At 38.1% G+C, this 19179-nt stretch overlaps 1 protein-coding gene across 19 annotated transcripts in view; it reads right to left on the reverse strand.

Moving 5' to 3' along the window:
* ZBTB20 (zinc finger and BTB domain containing 20) overlaps positions 1 to 19179 on the reverse strand; it is a 396848-nt gene that overhangs the window by 156612 nt on the left and 221057 nt on the right. For 16 of the 19 annotated variants that reach the window (XM_025051370.1, XM_025051352.1, XM_025051329.1 and 13 more), the window contains one exon: positions 2476 to 2515. The exons of the other annotated variants lie outside the window; for them this stretch is intronic. The gene's annotated coding sequence lies outside the window, so the exon portion shown is untranslated. The remainder of the gene's footprint in view (positions 1 to 2475; positions 2516 to 19179) is intronic. 19 annotated transcript variants of the gene reach the window in all.

A 19179-nucleotide genomic window follows, 5' to 3' on the forward strand; every position in this document is an offset into this window, starting at 1 on the left:
CTGCCCCAAGGAAGCATGGCAGGTTTTGCAGGGCTCTTCTTTGTTTCTGCTAAAGAGAAATGAAATGGAAATTCTTGGGGGAACAGCTGGAAGCTATTCAGTTCCTACTGAAATCTGTGTCAAATCCAGATTGGGACTTTGGACAAAATGCAGTGCCAAGGAGAGAAGGTTGAATAGGCAGAATTCTGCACCTGCCTGGTGGAGGCCACTGAAGAGGCACTAGGAGCTAGAAGCACTGGGAAGATAATGTTCTGGTCTGTTCCCAAGGAACCTTTCTTTTCTCTTTGAGGGACATCTGGGGCACCACCTCTGGAGCCATCAGCTGTGTCGTCTGTGGGGCACTTGAGGACAGCAGGACTGTCACAGGCCTTGTTGGCCCTGAAATAAAGGCAGCTCAGGATTTGGAAAAATCCCAGCAAGCATAGCCCGGGAGTGGGACAAGGTTAGTGGGTACACGAATGGGCAGTCGGCTCATTACAGGTCATTCTCCCGGCCTTATCTCTGGTTAAAAACTAGGAGCTCTCTAGAAGCTGCTTGATTGACGGTTGATGTAGCATAGAATCAGCTTCACATTTTCCTATGAGCCAGAGACAGCCTTCCAATTATATTTTTTATCTCAAAGGTCTCCCCCTTGATTTCTAAGCTGTGACACAGGTCTCCAGTCCCCTGTACTGCTGGTGTCTGAGGCTCGCCCTACAGTGCTGACGTCATAATAGCCGAGCCATGCGGGCAGGAGTGCACTGTGCTGACTCATCCCCGGTGATGCGAGGATTAATGCCTTGTCTAACACAGAGCTATTATGTGAACCGTTGTTACACAAAGAAATGCAACAAAAATGATTTGCCAGTCAGAGGACCAGAAATATGCAGTGCTAGGTAACTGAGGCAGGGATGCGGAGACATGGAGTCGTAACCATAAGCACGCACACTGACACCCTCCATAGCATTGACAGACTCACTCTATCAACACTGAGAAAAAGGAATAACAAGACTTGTCAGGGGCAGGGAGGACCCACTCCTGCTGTATAAATGCATTACACACAGCACCAGTCTTTGGGGAGTTTAATCAATCTCCTTTTTCTGTCAAATAACTGTCACTTTAGACCTTAGCCTGGGCATCCTTTGGAGGATTCGGCTCCTCTAAATATATTTAACTAGCTTCTAAGAATATTAGTGAAAGTCACACATAAACTAAAGAGCCATGGGAACACCCTTTCTGTGCAAATGATTACAACCCGAGGAATATCTCGGAGTGAGCAGTCAGTGAAGTAAGATATAATGTTGTGAATAAGGAATCAGTTATGCTCATCAGAGTGAGAAGCAGCTGGAAGGGGTCATTTATTTAAATAAATAAATAAATGATTATTTATCACATGAGGTGACTGCCACTACCTGTGGCATCTCTTGGGTGGAGTCTCATGTAGTGATTTTGATTATTGGGTTCATTACCCTACAACCTCTTTTGAGGTAAAATTTCTCTAAACCCATTCAGTGTAGCCTAGCAATTTGAGCTTTAAATAATAAATATTCTCTCTTTTTATCTAAAATCCACAGCCCCTGCCCCCAAAGACTTGCATCTTTTCTGAAAAAAGAAAAAGAAAAAGAAAAAACAGGTACCTTTTATAAATCTCCTGGCACATGTAATCCTGGGTTTCCCCACCCCCTCTTTCTGGTCTTTACAATTTTACACTCAACTTTAACCTAAGTGGCTGAAGTCTTGTGCTTTACTGTTGTACTTCTTAGTAAAAGGATATTAGAAATTTTGTCAATAAATGAAAGCTCTAGATCTAGAAGTTGAAATTAAAAACCACTGAATCCAGGGATGGATGTAAAACTGAAAAATAAATAATTGCCCACTGATTGGCAGTGGAGCAAAAAAAAAAAAAAAAAAAAAAAAAGCCAAACTGCTGCTGGTATCTGGCTGAAGAATGTAAACTATAGCTTAGAAGGGCAGTGACTTTTGCAAACAGCAGCTGCGGCTGAGTAAAAGGCAGCCTTCATATATAAAGTCCGGTTGCTGGGGCCGCGCGTCTTTTCAGCCCCTCACATATGGCAAGAACAACTACCACAACAGCATTGGCTCCAAACGCAGAAGAGGCTGGCAAAAAATTCCCCTAGTGGGAGTGGGACAAAAAAAAAAAAAAAAAAAAAAAAGCCCAACTGCTGCTGGTATCTGGCTGAAGAATGTAAACTATAGCTTAGAAGGGCAGTGACTTTTGCAAACAGCAGCTGCGGCTGAGTAAAAGGCAGCCTTCATATATAAAGTCCGGTTGCTGGGGCCGCGCGTCTTTTCAGCCCCTCACATATGGCAAGAACAACTACCACAACAGCATTGGCTCCAAACGCAGAAGAGGCTGGCACATACCAAAGAAGTGCTGGAAACCACAACAAAGTCAGCTAGACAACGTGCTGACAGAGACCCAAATTTCCCACATCTGACGCTTTTTTGCAAAGTAAAGGAACCACTTTTACTTACATGAAGAGAAGAAGCAGGCCTTAGACTGATGGTCAAGGAACTGTGAAAATCAAAGAAAAAAATAAGGAATTAAAAATGAACCCAATGATACTGTGGGGAGAAGGAAAGCAAATCTAAGCACAGTATAGGCGGGACTGGTTGCTCCTACAGCACAAGCAGTAAGAGCCCATTTTGTTACCTGTAGCACAAGGAAAAGGAGAACCAGCCTCATAATATTGTCCAAAGGTGTGACCTCTCGCTCTATGACCAACACAATTCTTCCCAGTACAAGGAGTGCCAACCTCTTTGTCAACTTCACCCTAATCTGAATCATATGAACAGTTTATAGAGCTGTGCTGTTCACTATAGTAGCTGCTAGCCACATTGATCTATTTAAAGTTAAATTAATTAAAATTTAATAAAAAATTAAACGTTTAGTTCCTCTGTCCCACTAGTGCCATTTCAAGTACTCAATAGCTACCTGCGGCTATTGGCTGCCTTATAGGTAGAACATTTCTATTATTGCATAAATATCTACTGGCTAGAATAGGTTAAAATTTTACTACGTAGCACAGGACAAATTTTAGCTAATTTTGACAAAGATGAGGCAACCTCTAATCAACTTCAGTTCTTTTAGGGGTAAAATAGTATGTTTAATGCCCAGAAGATCCTCTGGACAAATTCAGCACCTGCAGGCATTGTCAGCCCTCAGCTGGGAACTTGGGTTGGTGCTGGCTGAGGACTCGATGCGGCCTCATCGACCCTGTCTCTCCAGCCTAGGAATGTCCCCTCTGACAAAATGATTTTAAGCTAAAGCATCGATCCCCCAAAACACATTCCTAATGATGACAACTTCAGGTTTGGGAGGCTGGTCTTAATAGTTTCTCATTCTATATTTCAAATCTAAGAATTCTCCTTTGTAATCTTTAACTCACAAGCCAAATAAGCTGTTATGGGACTGGCCTGATCACCATCATTTTGCTAGCTTCTTTTATAGAAGAATAAAACTGAAGTGACAGAAGATCCACAAGAAATTCATAAACCAAACAAGGATTCTGAGAAAACAAAGCAGGTCTCCCCACCGCCATTTCACTCAAATACATCAAAAACTTAATATGCACTGATTGAATTCTTGTCTCTCTGACACCATGATTTTAACCACTTCACATAGGGCCTCCAGAAATATTCAAAACAAACCATATTAAAAGAGATTAAGTAGAAGGATCTGATTAAATAACAGCATAGAATAAGGCTAAAACAGAAAACTGGCAATTAAAGAGACTTCACTTCTCAGCAAGTTTTCTAGACAAATGCACTCTCATAGAGGTTCCTTTAAAGAAAAAGTTTCCCCTTTATGGCCAAGGTGAAACCCTGTCCATGCACATGCAAGTGTAAAGGATGGTGTTCTCCTCCTTGGACAAGAAGAGTGGAGGTGAAAACCTGATCACAAGAGAGGTTGGAGGTCTCCAATGCTTTCAAATTGTTTCACAAAATTGATGAGTTTAATGAAAATTTTAAGCAAGATGATTAGATTACATATGATTCACTGAAAACACATATAAATCTGAAATGTATATAATATGCGACTGACTAGTCTTCAAAGACTTTAGAACTACTCTCTTCTGCAAGCCAGGATCCTAGACCATTGTACTGGTACACCTTTTAAAATGCTTTTCTTTCTCCGCCTCCCTCCCGTCCATCATTCCTTCTTTCCCTCTATCCTTCCTATTTGTCCTCTCTCTCTCCCAACTCTTTTTGAACTTACTTTCTTTCCTGACCTTTGAGGAAAAGGAGAAAAATATGTTTGATGGTTATCTATGAAATATGCTCACTTACCACTTTTCCTGTTGCATGTTATAAACTAAATAACTCTCAATAATATATTGTACTATTTTAAAACCATACTTAGTACTTATGTTCTTAAATCTGAGAATATAACTTTTCATTCTAAATTTCAAGGAGCTTTTTTTTCATAAAAGTTAATCAGTCAAAATTAAATTTTTGATGTGATCAGAAGAGATCAATGTAAATTGTACCCAGATTGACTAACACATCCAAGTCCTGGAATAAAAAACTATCTTTCTGGATGTCAAATGACACACAGGCTATCAATTACAGGAATCTAAGGTAGAGAGAAAAATCACAGTGTATATGTCACAGTAAAGCCCAATCATATTGAAGATTATATTGGATATAATTGTTGTCTTTACATATTAACGAAAGACAATAATACCTATCCCAAATTTAATATTCAGGCTAAATACTTAATCTCAGAGTTCTTAAACAATTCATAAATGTTCACAAACGTCAAAAGGCCCCGACTTCCTGAATGAATTACAATCTGCTAGGCAATTTTAAGAACATGTATTAAACCATATAGGTATATTTTTGTTCAGTTCAAATTGTTAATTTATTGATATGCATCCTTTCTGCTTAAGTGATATTCACCTTATATGTCTGTAAGTTTTTTTGATCTGAAATGCAAAGAATTATCTATAATAGTTTTGCATAAGATTAAAAACATTTGCATTAGGTATGCTAAGTTCAAAGTACAAATTTCTAGCAAGGAATATGTTACTGCAAAGCTCAAATGAATCAAGACATGAAAACATGGGTGGGGAGGCAAGAGTAGACAGAGAGAGAAGGGGTGACTTGCAGAAGTCTAATCTTAATTTTGTAATTTCTGAGTGGAAATTATTATATACTATCATCTCCAAAGAACTAAAAGTATTATTAACTGTATCTTAAAGATTAGTCAATTCTGATTTCAATTTATGTGATGTTCCAGGGCAAGAGTGATACAGATCTCTATGAGAATCTTTCCTCCTAGAAACTCCCTCTAAACCCTAGTTTCAAGTAGCTCCCAGACTCCATATAGGTCATCCGGGAAGTCCATGTTAGTAACCCTTGGTCTAGGGAGATGGGGAGAAAAAGCTCTTGCAATCCCACTGCTCACCGCCCCTAAGAAGTTTTAACAAGTTGCTATAAGTTGAAGCCAAGAGTAAATAAAATGTGCAGAAAACTCCTGGGTGAGTGTGTGTGGCTAGAGACACAAAGACTCCTTTAAAGGCTTCCTGGATACTGACCTTCCCAGTCCTTTATAATTTCTTTTTAAAAAAGTGATAGAGCCTTAGGAACAATGAGATAGAGAAGCAGTGAGCAGAGAGATGATAGAGTTACTATTAATTGAGTACCTTCTGTGGTTTCAGGCATCCTGCTAAGTAAATGCTTCTCAAATTTGAATATGGGTATACCCAGGGAGGTGAAGAAGTGTAATGGGAGTACACAGAGCCACAAAATAAATAATAGAGACATGGCTGTCTCTTTGGAGAGTCAGTTGTCCTTGTGGTTAAGTAATTTAAACTCTTATTTGTACATGTATTCATTTATTCAATAAGTATTTCTTGGATGTTATAGAAGAAATACAACAGATACTGTTCATGGCTTTGTGGAACTTTCAGTTTAGCGAAACAAACAAGAACATATTGAGGAGTAGAATGCAAAATCTGTATGTATTTTTAGGGTGAAACCTGAGACCTCACTGACAAGTCTCATTTGTGACAGTCTGCTTCAGGCAATGTCCCCAGCACCCTGAGTATTGGATCACTCGCTCTAACTTGAGGATCACCTATGTGGAAGAGTTTGAAAAGCAGCATTAACTGGCTAACATTTAATCCCGGCTACACGAGTAAACACCTTTACTTCCAATATACTGGAGAAATAAGAGAGATTTGAGAAATTGGGAAACTTACCCCAAATCACACAGCTGCTGGGATCTGAATAAGTCTGTACCATTCCAAAGTCTACATATTTTAACCACTAAATTACACTACCTCTAGGTGTTTCCCACTTTATGTTTCCCCTTGAAATCTAGGCTCATTCAAGATTTTGTAGGCTAGTTTAAGCCTCTCCTTTGGAAGGAGACAGGTTTGGCTTGATTTGCATTCTAAATATTTCACAGTGGTAAGGGAAAGCTATTATTATACCCATTTTATGGTGCAGAAGCTGAGCCACTTGCCAGCTGAGGTATCTGGCTGGGTTAAAAGCAGAATAAGGGTTGTCAGTCTCTCATTCCTCTTGATGAACTCCAAGCCTAAGCACTGGTACTGTCCAAGGGCTTTTCTACACATGGAATTAACACTGGCTGATGAAGAATGAGAGAAACTTTGCTCAGAGAAAATAACAGTGCAATAGAAAAATGAAAAATAAGTAATCATAACACTCAAAAAAAATTGGTTACTTTTAGCATTGTGAAAAGAAAAGGGAGAGCTTATTCATCGCAAATGAATCAGAAAATTAGAATGTGTCACTGCACTGATGACAACTGAGGAATTCAGATGAACTGAAGTTCAACACTTACCCTTCTATCTGAAGAGGGTAAATGGAGTGACAACAGTACAGAAATGACCTCTTAGACAGATCTTTAATCTTTCCAATCTTTTTTTTTCAACTACTCTCTCTAGAAGTTAGGTGGGTTTATATCTTTGTTTTCTATGGCTAGAGATAACATTTTAACATCCTTTTAATGTTCTAGAAGTATTGTGTTAATTAATTCTTATGTGGGAGTCATTCCAAATAGTAGGATGAAGATTTTTACCTTATTGATTTTCCTAATACCTTTCTGGCTCCCAGCGTTCTCAAAAGGTGAGGCACTATTGGATTTTTAGATTCATATGCCCCTCAGAACAAGCACCAGCTTCATAGGTTCCTGTCAATTGATATTCGGTCTTCACTCTGGATACATGATTTCCTTTATCTGACAGATTCAAGAAATTTTATGCTAGATTTAGTGACATTTCATGCACCCTGAATTTGGAGGCTTTTAATTCTCTATTTTCGATCTGGCAAAGGTTTACAAGTTAAAGTCAGATGGAAGGATTATTCAGATGTGCATACAGAGCATGTGCAATCTCCCACTAGGTACGCTGGGGTCTCCAGCAGACATGTTTCCTGAAGTATTTTCATTCCTTTTGGTCAGTCTTAAGAAGACTACAAATGTCACAAATAGTCATTTATATCTTGGAGTCTACTTTTCAAGACCATCCACTTTTTGGATCCATCTTGAGAAGAATAGTAAGGAAATCACGGTGATGCCTTACCTTTCCTTAATACGCTATGATAACTCTGAATAACATCTACCTTCAGATATTTAGATGATAAAACAATGACCAATAATAAGAGAGAATTTCAAAATCTGAAGTTCAGTAATTAGGTCTAGGACTGTTCCCAAGCCTAAGACATTGCTGAGATACAACTTGCCACTCCATCCCACCTCATACAAATCCTCATGAGCCTTCCTGATTCTTATAGGTACCAGGCTTGAGAGAATAGGAGGAAGTAAAAGCAGAAGAGCTGGGAGAGGTGGCAGGGCTGAGTAGGAGGTGGTGTCGGGGACTGAATTTGCTTATTGCATTTAAGATGATTTCTTACAGCTCCTGAAACAGACGTAACTCTATGGCGTGATGACCTTTAAGAGCTCTCTACAACCTGATCCTAAACGTTTTTATCTATACCTCAAACTCCTAAAGTTGTGGCTTTATGGATTCCAAATGGATTGGTGTACCAGGACCTTTTACCACAGTATATTTATATCTTTTAGGGGATGATGAAAAGGTCTGGCGTTGTTATCATGTGGACTCATCACTTAGAAACGCTCAGTCAGAATACTGCTCACAGCCTACCTACCATAATGCCATTTGGTTCAATAAGAGTTGGGCCTATTATAGGGCAAACTCATCCTGAGACTCTTCAGTGTATAAACACAGAAAGTAACATGTTAGTGGTACAGAGAGCTTGGGAATAACTATGAGCACAGCAGGAGAAAGTAACATCCAGAACAGTGAGAACAGAAGGCTCTCTTTACTCAAATGGTTCACTCAAATGGTTTTTTTTCTTTTTTTTAAATACAAAGGGAAAAATCATGACACAAAATTTATATCAAAAGGAAAATTAAGCAGGTACTTATACCTGATGGTCTGTTAGATACTAAACCAAGAGGACAATGTAGGCACAGTCTGTGTTTTAAAGCCTTGGAAAGACCTCTCCATAATATAGATTGAAAAAAAAAATGTTACTTTTGTCCTTATTACCATCAACTATTTTCTTAAGAGCATCCAAGATCTTTCACAATCGGGCCCAAATCTACCTCTCTCTCTCTCTTGCTCGCTCGCTCTTTTTTGGTTGTTTGTTTCTTTCTTTTTCAGCGCTGTTTCCTCACATTCTGGGACAGGCTCTGTGTCCCTCCCTGAACATACCTAGGGCATCTTTGACTTTGAGCCTCTGCTCACAGTTCACACTTGAATCTCCCAAGCCTAGCACAGAATCCTAAACACAGCACGACACTTCATTTGTTAGATAAATGCTGTCCATCTATTTTAGGAGACAAGGATGAGAGAACAAAGTTGCTAAATCAGTAAATAAATAGCACCAGAGAGAGGTCAAGGAAAAGTTAATTTTAGTGCGTTTTAGGAGTGGGGGCAAGATGAGCTTTAAGATTAGGAAAACTGATGCTCTTTATTCTTGGGTCTAGCCAATGCTATGAGTCAGTTACTATTTTGGGAACAAGTTTCAACCTCAAGGTTAAATGAACACAAATGCTCTGTCCATCAGCATATAATGAAAAAGCTGTGGCTATTTCCACATTGGCACAATAAAATTAAAATATGCGGCGCCCTTTTCAGAGGCATCGTATATGACAGAACTTTTTAAAATAGCCCCCTTTGCCATCCGGATATAGAAAGGGCTATAAAAACAGAAGTAAAAGTTTAAAAACGAGGATAATTTCGCTTCGGAAAGAAAAAACTGAGGTGTATCTTCGTAGTTTTCTGATTATAAGAAGAGTTGTTATAAAGAAGATAATGACCAGCATTTTTGTCCTAGGCAAAATAGTATTAAACTGTCCAGTAAAGAATTTAAGTTAAGACTAAAAGATGAACATCCTAAACGTGCAAGTGGTAAATAACCAAATAGATTGCTAAGAGTGATTAAGAAATTCCTATCTTCACGTCTATTTAAAAATAGGAAAGATCCTCATCTATTTTGGTTGGAATAAATGCAGCTCCGCCTCCAGTCAGGAGGATGAATTCAATAACTTCTTTCATCTTGTTTAGCTCTATGTGATAACGAAATCCTATAACATGTTGATCCTAAAAATTGTATAGAATCATAATATAGTTGAATAAGATAGATTTTACAGGTTGAAGAGTATTAGGCAATACAGAAAGCCTGTAAGTTACTAAACTGAAAAAAAGTATATATAGTGCTTACATTTCAATTTAGAAATTATGATTCAATTTGCCAAGTGTATATGACACAAATAGAATTGAGGAAAAATGCACTTGAATTTACTATAGTTTTACCATAATAATTAGCTAAAGTAAAAACATTCTAACAATTAATTCTTTCATGTCTAAGAAATTTAGCTGAATATTTCATAAACCTGGTATGAATATGCATATACACTCAATCTCCGATTAAAAAAAAAAGTAAAAAAAAAAAGAAAAAAAAAAAACAGAAAATAGTATAAGAACTCACTATTATTCCCAGGGCTATCTTCAAAGACATCAGTAGAACCAGTGAACGAATCCTTTTAAGTGACCAAAATGGGTCCTATGTGATTAAGAATGTAAATCTAGTAACAGGCTCAAGAAAAGCTCTAACAGGGGTGGCAAGTTACTGCCTTTCTTGTCTATTTACCTTGCAGCTTTGGAGCGCAACAGAAGTGTCCATTACATACAGCACACAGGGTAAGATGAACAGTTCCAATGACCTTGTCTGAACTAAATTCATTTAAAGCAGTTTGCCACATTTCTTAAATAGAAGATGAGCCCATTCTATCTGTGGCACAGATTTGGACTGGGTCACTGAACTATTGCCCAACTCTTATAAGCAAAGCACTAACGTGTACCAATCAACAGACAGCCCATAGCAGAGGCATGAGGAAGGTCAAAATACACACTCACACATAAGAAATTGGCAGTACATTATAGAAGAAAGCTATTTCTAAAGATGGACTTTGGCTATTAAAACCTTTAAGTGTTATTCAACCTTTGTTAGGAAAAATATCAGTCCCAGCATAACCTGTAAAGATCCAGTTAAAAAGAGATTGCGAGAGAGAAATGTAGTTTTATTTCGCAACCCATTATTTTCATATAAACACAAATAAAAAAGATAAACTATGCCAATTTTTTCATAGCTGACTTGTTACAGGATATTGTTCTAGTCTTCACTAATGACTTCTTGAGGTTGGTTATTACTGTGATCAGGAGTGGGGAGGATTGAGGTCTAAGACCTTTCAAAAGAAACATTTTGTTCAGTATCACCACCAAAGATAACGTCAGCATTAAGCTAACTGACAACCTAACTAGGACAATGGTTGGTTCACGTAGCCATTGCTTTTGCCGTTTCAAATGTCACGAATGAACTGAACAGCAAGGTGTCAAGCTAACCAGCAACTTGAAATTTGAAAAGCTATGGTACAGTAAACTGATAAAATAGGTTGCTAGAGTTCATAAAACTTACTCTTGGCCTCCCTCCCTCCCTCCATCCCTTCTTATTTCTACACCCATCAGGCAGTTGAAGAAAAAGGAACAAATGCAACTGAGACTGTCTCTTTAGGGACACTCTCAGTCAGCTCTCTATCCTCCCCAAATCCCAAATGGTCTCAGTTATCTGAAAATTTATGAATTAAATTGCTTTAATACTTCCTCTTAGGGGAATTTGCATTTCCTTAGCTGTGTTTACAAGATCCAAATTCAGGTTTTTCTACGTGTGATGAGGGATGAGGGAGGTATCTGGTGATGATGTGTCTGTGTGTGTAGTGAATTCTGCTCTGGACTCTTAAAATTTTTCATTTTTACTGTCCAGAGGGTCATCTGCTTCCTCATCTCTGGAAGCCAATGTTGCTTAGAGTTTAACTGCAAATAAAGATATATGCATATACATACAAACATCATATATATTTTCCTCTCAAAAGTTACAGGCATTTTGGGACTTTCTGTCCACATACTCTGTGAAGTGTTGCTCCAACTCACGTCAGAGTAATTTAGGCAGAAACAAGAAAACACAAATGGTTTACATTGAAACTTTACTAACATATTCTTCATTAGTGATTTCCTCATGGCTCATCTCCATTGCTTCCTGGCCCCTTGTTAGCACATGCTCAAGGAGACTTTCTCGCAGTATCTCTCTGCACTAGAAAACACTGCCTGTGAATTTTCTTTATAAATACCTTAATTCTCGTATCCATCTATTAATGATCTAGGAATTGAAGATGTTTTCTGTCTGCTCTTTCACCTCCCACTTCATGAAAGGATTAGATTGTAAACAACCTGGCATGAATCCTTCAGGGCAAACCATGGCTGAGCTGATCTCAGCAGGTAGGGAACCTGTGGCAGTCTACAAATACAATTATGAAAATGGAAAGAATTCACCCTTACTTTAAGGAAGAAATTACGTTATTTCCAAGATGAGACCTAGCAAATAAGGCACATTAAAAGAAACTGAGCAACGTATGATTTTAAAAAGAGTCAGCAGAGGTAAATTTCAAAAAAAAAAAAAAAATGTCAGATTTGCCTCGCTTTCTCAAACTGTGGATTCGTTTTCAGTGTCTGACAGTGGCCAACACCAGACACTTCAAGGGAAGTCCATTTGACTCTGACCAGTGAAGCCCAAGCACTCGCTGTACAAAGGGGCTCCTTTCTTGTCTCCAGAGGCAATCAGTTTGTGCCCCAGAGTCTGAGGATTCATAGATTTTTTAAAATTTTATAAGTATGCGCATGCTTGCTTCTTCTGCATGATTTGGTCCTGAGGAAGTGACACACCCACAATTCCACAGAGTTAATTAACCCCATACCGAGCATTTTTTTTTTCTCATTTCACACATCCACTTGATGCTTTAAATGACCCAGCAGTAGCATGATCAGATAGGTTTTTTTTTCCTCTCTTCTCAGTGAGGAAAGCGTGGTTGTGGGAGACTGGAACATATCTACTCTAATTCTAAAACATTACCAAATAACATTTTATCAGAGGGTACAGAAATGCTCAAAAATGTTTGAATTAAACCCTTTCATGTGGTTCACCCAACTTATTGACAATTTTAAATAATAATAGATAATAAATAATGGGTTAGAGAAGTGTGATCTACATATAGCCAAAAAAATTTTTGATCCTATTTTACTGGGAAAAAAATTAAAAAGACCCCACAGCCTCCTTCCCTATGTTAAAGTTTCAAGAGAAGGGCCAATGAGAGTAATGATATAACTCATCTTTTTTCCATTTCAAGGAGTAGACTTATGATTTCCAGATTTATTTTTGCCGAAGTGAATGTCTTGAAAACTCTAAGATGATCACTGTTTTCTAACTTTTCGAGAAAGAAAAAAAGCGAACATGATGATGGTGGGTGATTTAATGCGATCAGCTTGTCAACGTGATGAAACTGAAAAAGCTTTTATAGAACATGTCCACATGCTAAAATAAAAAATCTTTAACATAATGTATATAGTGTAGAGTGGTTTTTGTCATGGCAAAAGAAAGGAATATCATTAATTTAGACAGTAAGTGTAAGGTTCTGCTAAAAACCTCCATGGATAAATCAGAGAAATACATTCTGGCCAGACAAATGGAGCCAGACAATTTCTAGTTCTTTTAGAAGCTATCGAAAGAGCCATCAGATTTTAAGTCTGTCATCTCTGGTATACGGTAAGAAAAAAAAATTCTGGGCTAGTTCTCTCAGTTATACTTGTACATGGCTTCAGAGTTTTAAAGATTTATACATAAATGGACAAGAAAATGACCTCTCCTAAATATCCCACCTTAGGCGAACTATCAGATTTCTCTCATTTTCAAAAGTATGTGTGGCAAACTGGCCCATTTTGGTGGGACTTGGTCATAGAGCCTGCAAGTCTTGTGTGAACTTTCAACCTCATTTTCCCCTGAAAAGTGATTTTTGCACACAATATTAAATCCCACGAATTCTATTATTCTTAGCATAGGAGACAGTCAGCACAAGGGGAAACCTATCTAATATTTCAAATTCTTGTCTGAAATGTCTTAAATCCTATGCTTTGGAACCAAAGACCTTATGAAGTTCTAAAACACATTCACTATTGCTAATTTTCTCGAAGTCATGACTGCTAACTGGGAGTCTTAGGAGGGTAAAACTGGCCCAAGAGGCAAAAAATAGGGTCCAGTGAGGCACAGTTTGGTTTTATTTACACTGGTCAGATTTCATATTTGACATACAGCCTAATTCAAACTTGTATATCTGTGCCTCCAGCCTTTGGCTGGAACTGCCTCATCTGGTCATCTTGCAATAGATTTCAAAGACTCCTTCCCATCAGGCTTTTTCATGCTCTCTGATGCCTTTACCATGGTCTATGGGGCCCAATTCCTCACTGCCTCTCTAACCTTATTTCCCATCAGGGTTACCTAGGAGGGTGAACAGGAATAGGGATGTGAATGGGGATTAAAAGGAATAAATCAATAAGAATTAGTGAGTTTATGCCCTTGTTAAAATTCAACTCTCTCATTAGAGAGATACCTGTACTTATAACTGAGCTAACAATGTTTCTGAACTTTCTTTGAGAATTAGTTTAGATAAGGAAGAACATGCAAAGCCTTGCACAGATGGAGGCATGTATTCATTCATGAATTTAACAGATTTTTTTCATTGTTTATTATTAATTACCATGCTAATTAGGCTTCACTCTTACTATCAAAGGTCTCTTACTCTAGTGTAAGTTTTAGAAAGTTTTTATGTCTCCATGATCACCGACAGGTTATTAGCCCACACCCTGCCCATAACAACCTCTCTTCTTGTTCCTTATTCACTCTTTTCAATTGTCCTGTGACAACCATTAAGTCCGTGTGAATGATCTGACCCTTCGTGGCCTATACCATCAACTCAGCTCATTTTTATTTAGATAAAAAACCCCTTCCCTACCTCCAACTACCCTTTCTTTCTCAAACAGCCAAGAAAATATTATAAAAGTCTTCCCAAAACTATTAAAGTATTTGAAATGGGTCCTTACAATCTTATTTGACACAAACACCAATTTTTTCTTTCTTTTTGGGAAGAGGGACAATTAATGGAGCCTTAGCCCCTAGGAAGCATGTCTTGAGCTATACAGGCAAATTATGAGTCAATGGTCTCCCAGACACAGCACTCATTACCCTTCGAGACAGCACATTTCAGCACCCAACATGAGATCATCATCTTACCGAAGCCATCTCAGTCTCAGAGAAGAATTAATGGAACACATGTCCCTGGTCCCTGAGCTCCTTAGAAGGAGGTACCCCTCCATTCTATTTTAGTCTTTTCTGAACCTAGCTATCTTAGGTCAATGTCAGTGAACATGGTATAAACACCCCTCAACTTGTTAAACATTTTCTTCCTCCTCATATTTTTCTTCCTCCTTCCATTTAAACAAAAATGGAAGAATTTAATGGTGGTACAGAGCAGCAAATGTTCTCTCCCTGTTTCTTTTCAAATAGTTCCTTCTTATATAAACAGTGGTGATGGAATTATAAACATCATTGTTCTATCTCCATGTTAATATTCTTATTATCTTGCATAAATATAAGTGAATAAATACATACATGACACCAATCAATCCCTTTTTTAAAAATGCAGTTTTCATCTTTCCAATCAGTGGAGGAAGAATTAATGAATTCAACATGTAGTTTACCTGTTTATATTTTGAATGTTAATAAAGTAAAATCAAATTATGGCTTAGCTCTTTTCAGACTTATATCAGCCATTACCACTTTTGGGGGAAGTTGGGACTAATGGCACTGGGTCCAAGTCCTCGGGGTCAGCGGGTAAGGGGCTTGGCAGGCTGGAGAGGATGTTAAGCTGCTAGGACAGGAGATTTTGACTTGCTGGGGAGGTAGAGATGTTTGCTGGCAGTGAAAGGAATATTTTTTTTTTGTAGAAAAAAGTGGTTAAGAAGCGGTTACCTGGGGGCATTAGGTGAGAGGAATATCAAAACCAAACATAAACATGCTCTGAGGGGACTGGGGTGGAAGATAAATCACTATTTTTTCCATCTTTTTATTTGTTTCCCTTTATCACTTCATACTCTCTCCCTCTTCATCCTTCAAGATTCTTTTTTCTGTCTCTTTATAGCAAAGAAGCATTTAGGAACAATTTCAGGGGACAGTGAGACCCCCACAAAAGAAATTTAGAAAAGACTTATGATTAATATATTGCACATTTATATATACAAGAAAGTATAACCTATATATGATTGACCAAGAATTGACTAGAAACTGGAACTTTTGAGATTTAAAAAATTCATGGTATGTCTGATCATATTAATCTCCAGACCAGCTGGTTTTTAGCATTTCTGGAAAGAGGTATAAGAGAATCATGAGTAGGGGAAAAAAGGTGGGGAATGGAATTATATAAGGATTTATATTTAAAAGGAAAAAGGGACTTCTTTAAGTCGTCTATTGAAATTCCCCCAAATTATTTTTGAATTTACATATAAGTACTATCAAGAGAAGGAGCTTAAGGATTCTCATGGGGTTTATGAAATTACTAAACCCTGTGAATTATATTCATCATAGTCACTCAAGCAAGTAACGGATAACTAGAGCATGGCATCTCACAGTGAATAACATGGTTGGTCACTCTGCCAGTCTGACGTATGGAGGCAGGGAGCAGCGGTCTCCTTATGAATACCATAGAGAGACACCCATAGGAGCAGCGGTCTCCTTATGAATACCATAGAGAGACACCCAGGTTCATCTGAATGCATAGGGCCCGAAAAATTAGGCATATAGTGTAGTCTGGAAGGTACATATTCTCAAGTATTCTCTAACTAAACATCAACTTTTTAACCCTGTCTTCTTGGAAAAAAAAAATTCTAGTACAAAGCTTCTGGGAGTCCTTTATTTGGCCATTGGGTAGGGGAAGGTTGCTGAGACATATGACAATATGCGATGCCTAAGGACAGGAGGAAGCAAGGAGAAGAAAGAAATACAGAAAGAGAGAGTGGGTGCCAAAAGAAGGGTGCCAGCTCCAGAGACTCTCTAACAGGAAAAATAGAGAATCTTAAAATAGAGAAATAAAAGAGCATGCTTTGAGGGAAACATCAGAACACTTTAGGAATCTGAGGTAAAAATTAAAAACATTTGCCTCTCGTCAATTATTACCATTGCCCCACGGGAGGTTCCTATCTCTTCTACTTTTACATACACGAGTACATTCTTTTCTTAAGAACCAGCCTTCTGTGATAATAGTGATAATGATGGCAGCCTTAGTTATTGGCAAAGTTGGGAATGAAATCCTGATGTCCAGGCTATGTTCCTGAGTCCAGTCTACACCCCTCATAGTGTTCAGTCTACTGTCTGTGGGGTCCCTGGGACTGGTGGCAAAAGATACGTGTGGTAGCCGCAGGGATATTGGGATATACATGGCTCCAGAAAATTAGTACTCTACCTTCTTACTATGACTTTTTGACTTTCGTTTTTTTCCTCTTTCCTCCCAGACTATTATTCTCCAATTGCTTTTACACCAGCCAAGGCCCTCTTGGGCTGTTAACTATAAAGGCATCCACCAACTCCATCCATGGTTCTAGGTATAGCTAAGTAGTTCTTGAGTCCAGATGAACCTGTCCATGTGTGTTCTCCTCAGTTTTCAGGCTGCTGGGCAATGCAGGAGAAAACTGACAAAACTGGACAGCCTGGTGCCCCTCTAGAGTCCTGGTTTTCAACTTGAGCTAGGGTTTCAGAACTACTTTATAATTCTTTTATTTGTTCCTAGACAGTTTCCTTTTTCATTTCCCAGTTTTCATTTGTCACTTTATTCAACTCCCTCCTTATAACTTACTCCTACCCTTCATTCTCAGCTCTTAAACTTGCCTCTCTCTCTCTCTCTCTCTCTCTCTCTCTCTCTCTCTCTCTCTCTCTCTCTCTTTTTTTTCCCACAGAGAAGCCAGAGGCCATAAACTGGCATTCCCATCACTGCACCTCTGTCAGAACCCAACCATAGCATTTCAGAGACTTTTCTCTCTAGCACCGATGGCCTCTTCCAGGATCTTATTGTACCAGTTACTATGTCTTTCTTCTCTATTTTTCATTTTCCTACTGACTGCCAACATCCTCCTGCAGCCCTCATATAAAACAAACAATAACCATAACAAACTAACAAATAAAAAAACCACATTCTGTGGACATGATTTTTCCCTCCTTTGTACCACCTTCAAGTTTCCTAAACTGATTTATTCCTCCACACAGTAAAATCTGGTTTCTCTAAGCTGTTTCTAATTAAACAGCTAAAGTCACCAAAAACTTCTGAATCGCTAGTTCCCAAGGTCCATTCTTCAACTTTACCATTTTATTTGCTTCTTTTAAAAGTCAGGTTCATTGAATAACTTACTTACACTAAAGTCATCCTTTTTATACTCTTCTACAGTTCAATAAGTTTTGACCCTGTGCTGGTTCCTTGATGTTTGTAAAATAAGATCCAAATGCCTTTGATTCATATACAAATCCCTTCAGAATCTCAGTTTTCCCCCACATAACCCATTGTCTGATCATACACCATTCAACAAAATGTGCTATGTACATTATTCTTCTTGAACTTTCTTCATGTTTCCTCTCTAGAAACACACAAGGTTTTGTGTTATATAGTAAATGCTATTAATATCACCATCTCGGTTTCCCTAGAGAATCATAAAACTTGATGTCATTTTGAGAAGTTGATGTTTTCAAAACAGAAATTAACCTTAAAATATTACTATCTGAAGCTCTCCATTATTTTAGTGTCATGAGTTGAACTGTGTGTCCTCCCCAAATTCATATGTTGAAGCTGTAGCCCCTGGTAACACAGAATCTGATCTTATTTGGGAACAGGGTCATTGTAGATGTAATTAATAAAGATGAGGTAATCCTGAAGTAGGGTGGATCCCTAATCCAATATGAAGGGGAAATTTGGACACAGACATGCACACGGGGGAATGCCATGTGAAGAGCAGAGAACAGGGTGATGCTTCAACAAGCTAAGAAACACCAAAGATTGCCAGTAAACCACAGAAGCTACAAGAGAGGCATGGAACAGATACTTCTTAGAGCCGTCAGAAGGAATCAACCTTGCTGACACTGATCTGAGTATCTAACCTCTAGAACTGTGAGACAATAAATGTGTTGTTTAAGCCACCCAGTTTTGTGGCACTTTGTTATAGCAGCCCTAGTAAACAAATGCACTTAGTAAATAAACCATATTTGAGTATATCAGAATACTATTTAGGTCATTCACTCATTAAATACTTATTGGGTACCTACGACATGCTAGGTTAGGTAGGATATTAGGATGCGTAGCAAATAGGAAAAAACTTACAATATACTTGGTAAAAAACTTAATAAGAACAGCATGTTACTGCATTTTTGGTGTACTAATAAGCAAATAATCTATCAATCAACATAAAATTGATTAAATGCCTACCATTCATTTAACAAATGTTCACTGAATACCTACTATGTGTCAAATACCATTCTAGGCTCAGAAGATAAAGTTCTCCACCTTCATGGAGCTCAAATTTTGGTGGGGGAAACAGACATCAAACAAGAAAACAAGTAAATACATTACATTACTTCACTCTGTGCCCTACGCTGATAATCATAAGCATTTATTCTCTAAACCCTCTAACTCTTGAACAATGCTAAGGGCATTAGTAATACTTAGAAACATTCCTAAATACCATGCCTTGTTATTTTCCCTAC

This window comes from Pteropus alecto, unplaced genomic scaffold, assembly GCF_000325575.1.
Source record: "Pteropus alecto unplaced genomic scaffold, ASM32557v1 scaffold270, whole genome shotgun sequence".
Lineage (NCBI taxonomy): Eukaryota > Metazoa > Chordata > Mammalia > Chiroptera > Pteropodidae > Pteropus > Pteropus alecto.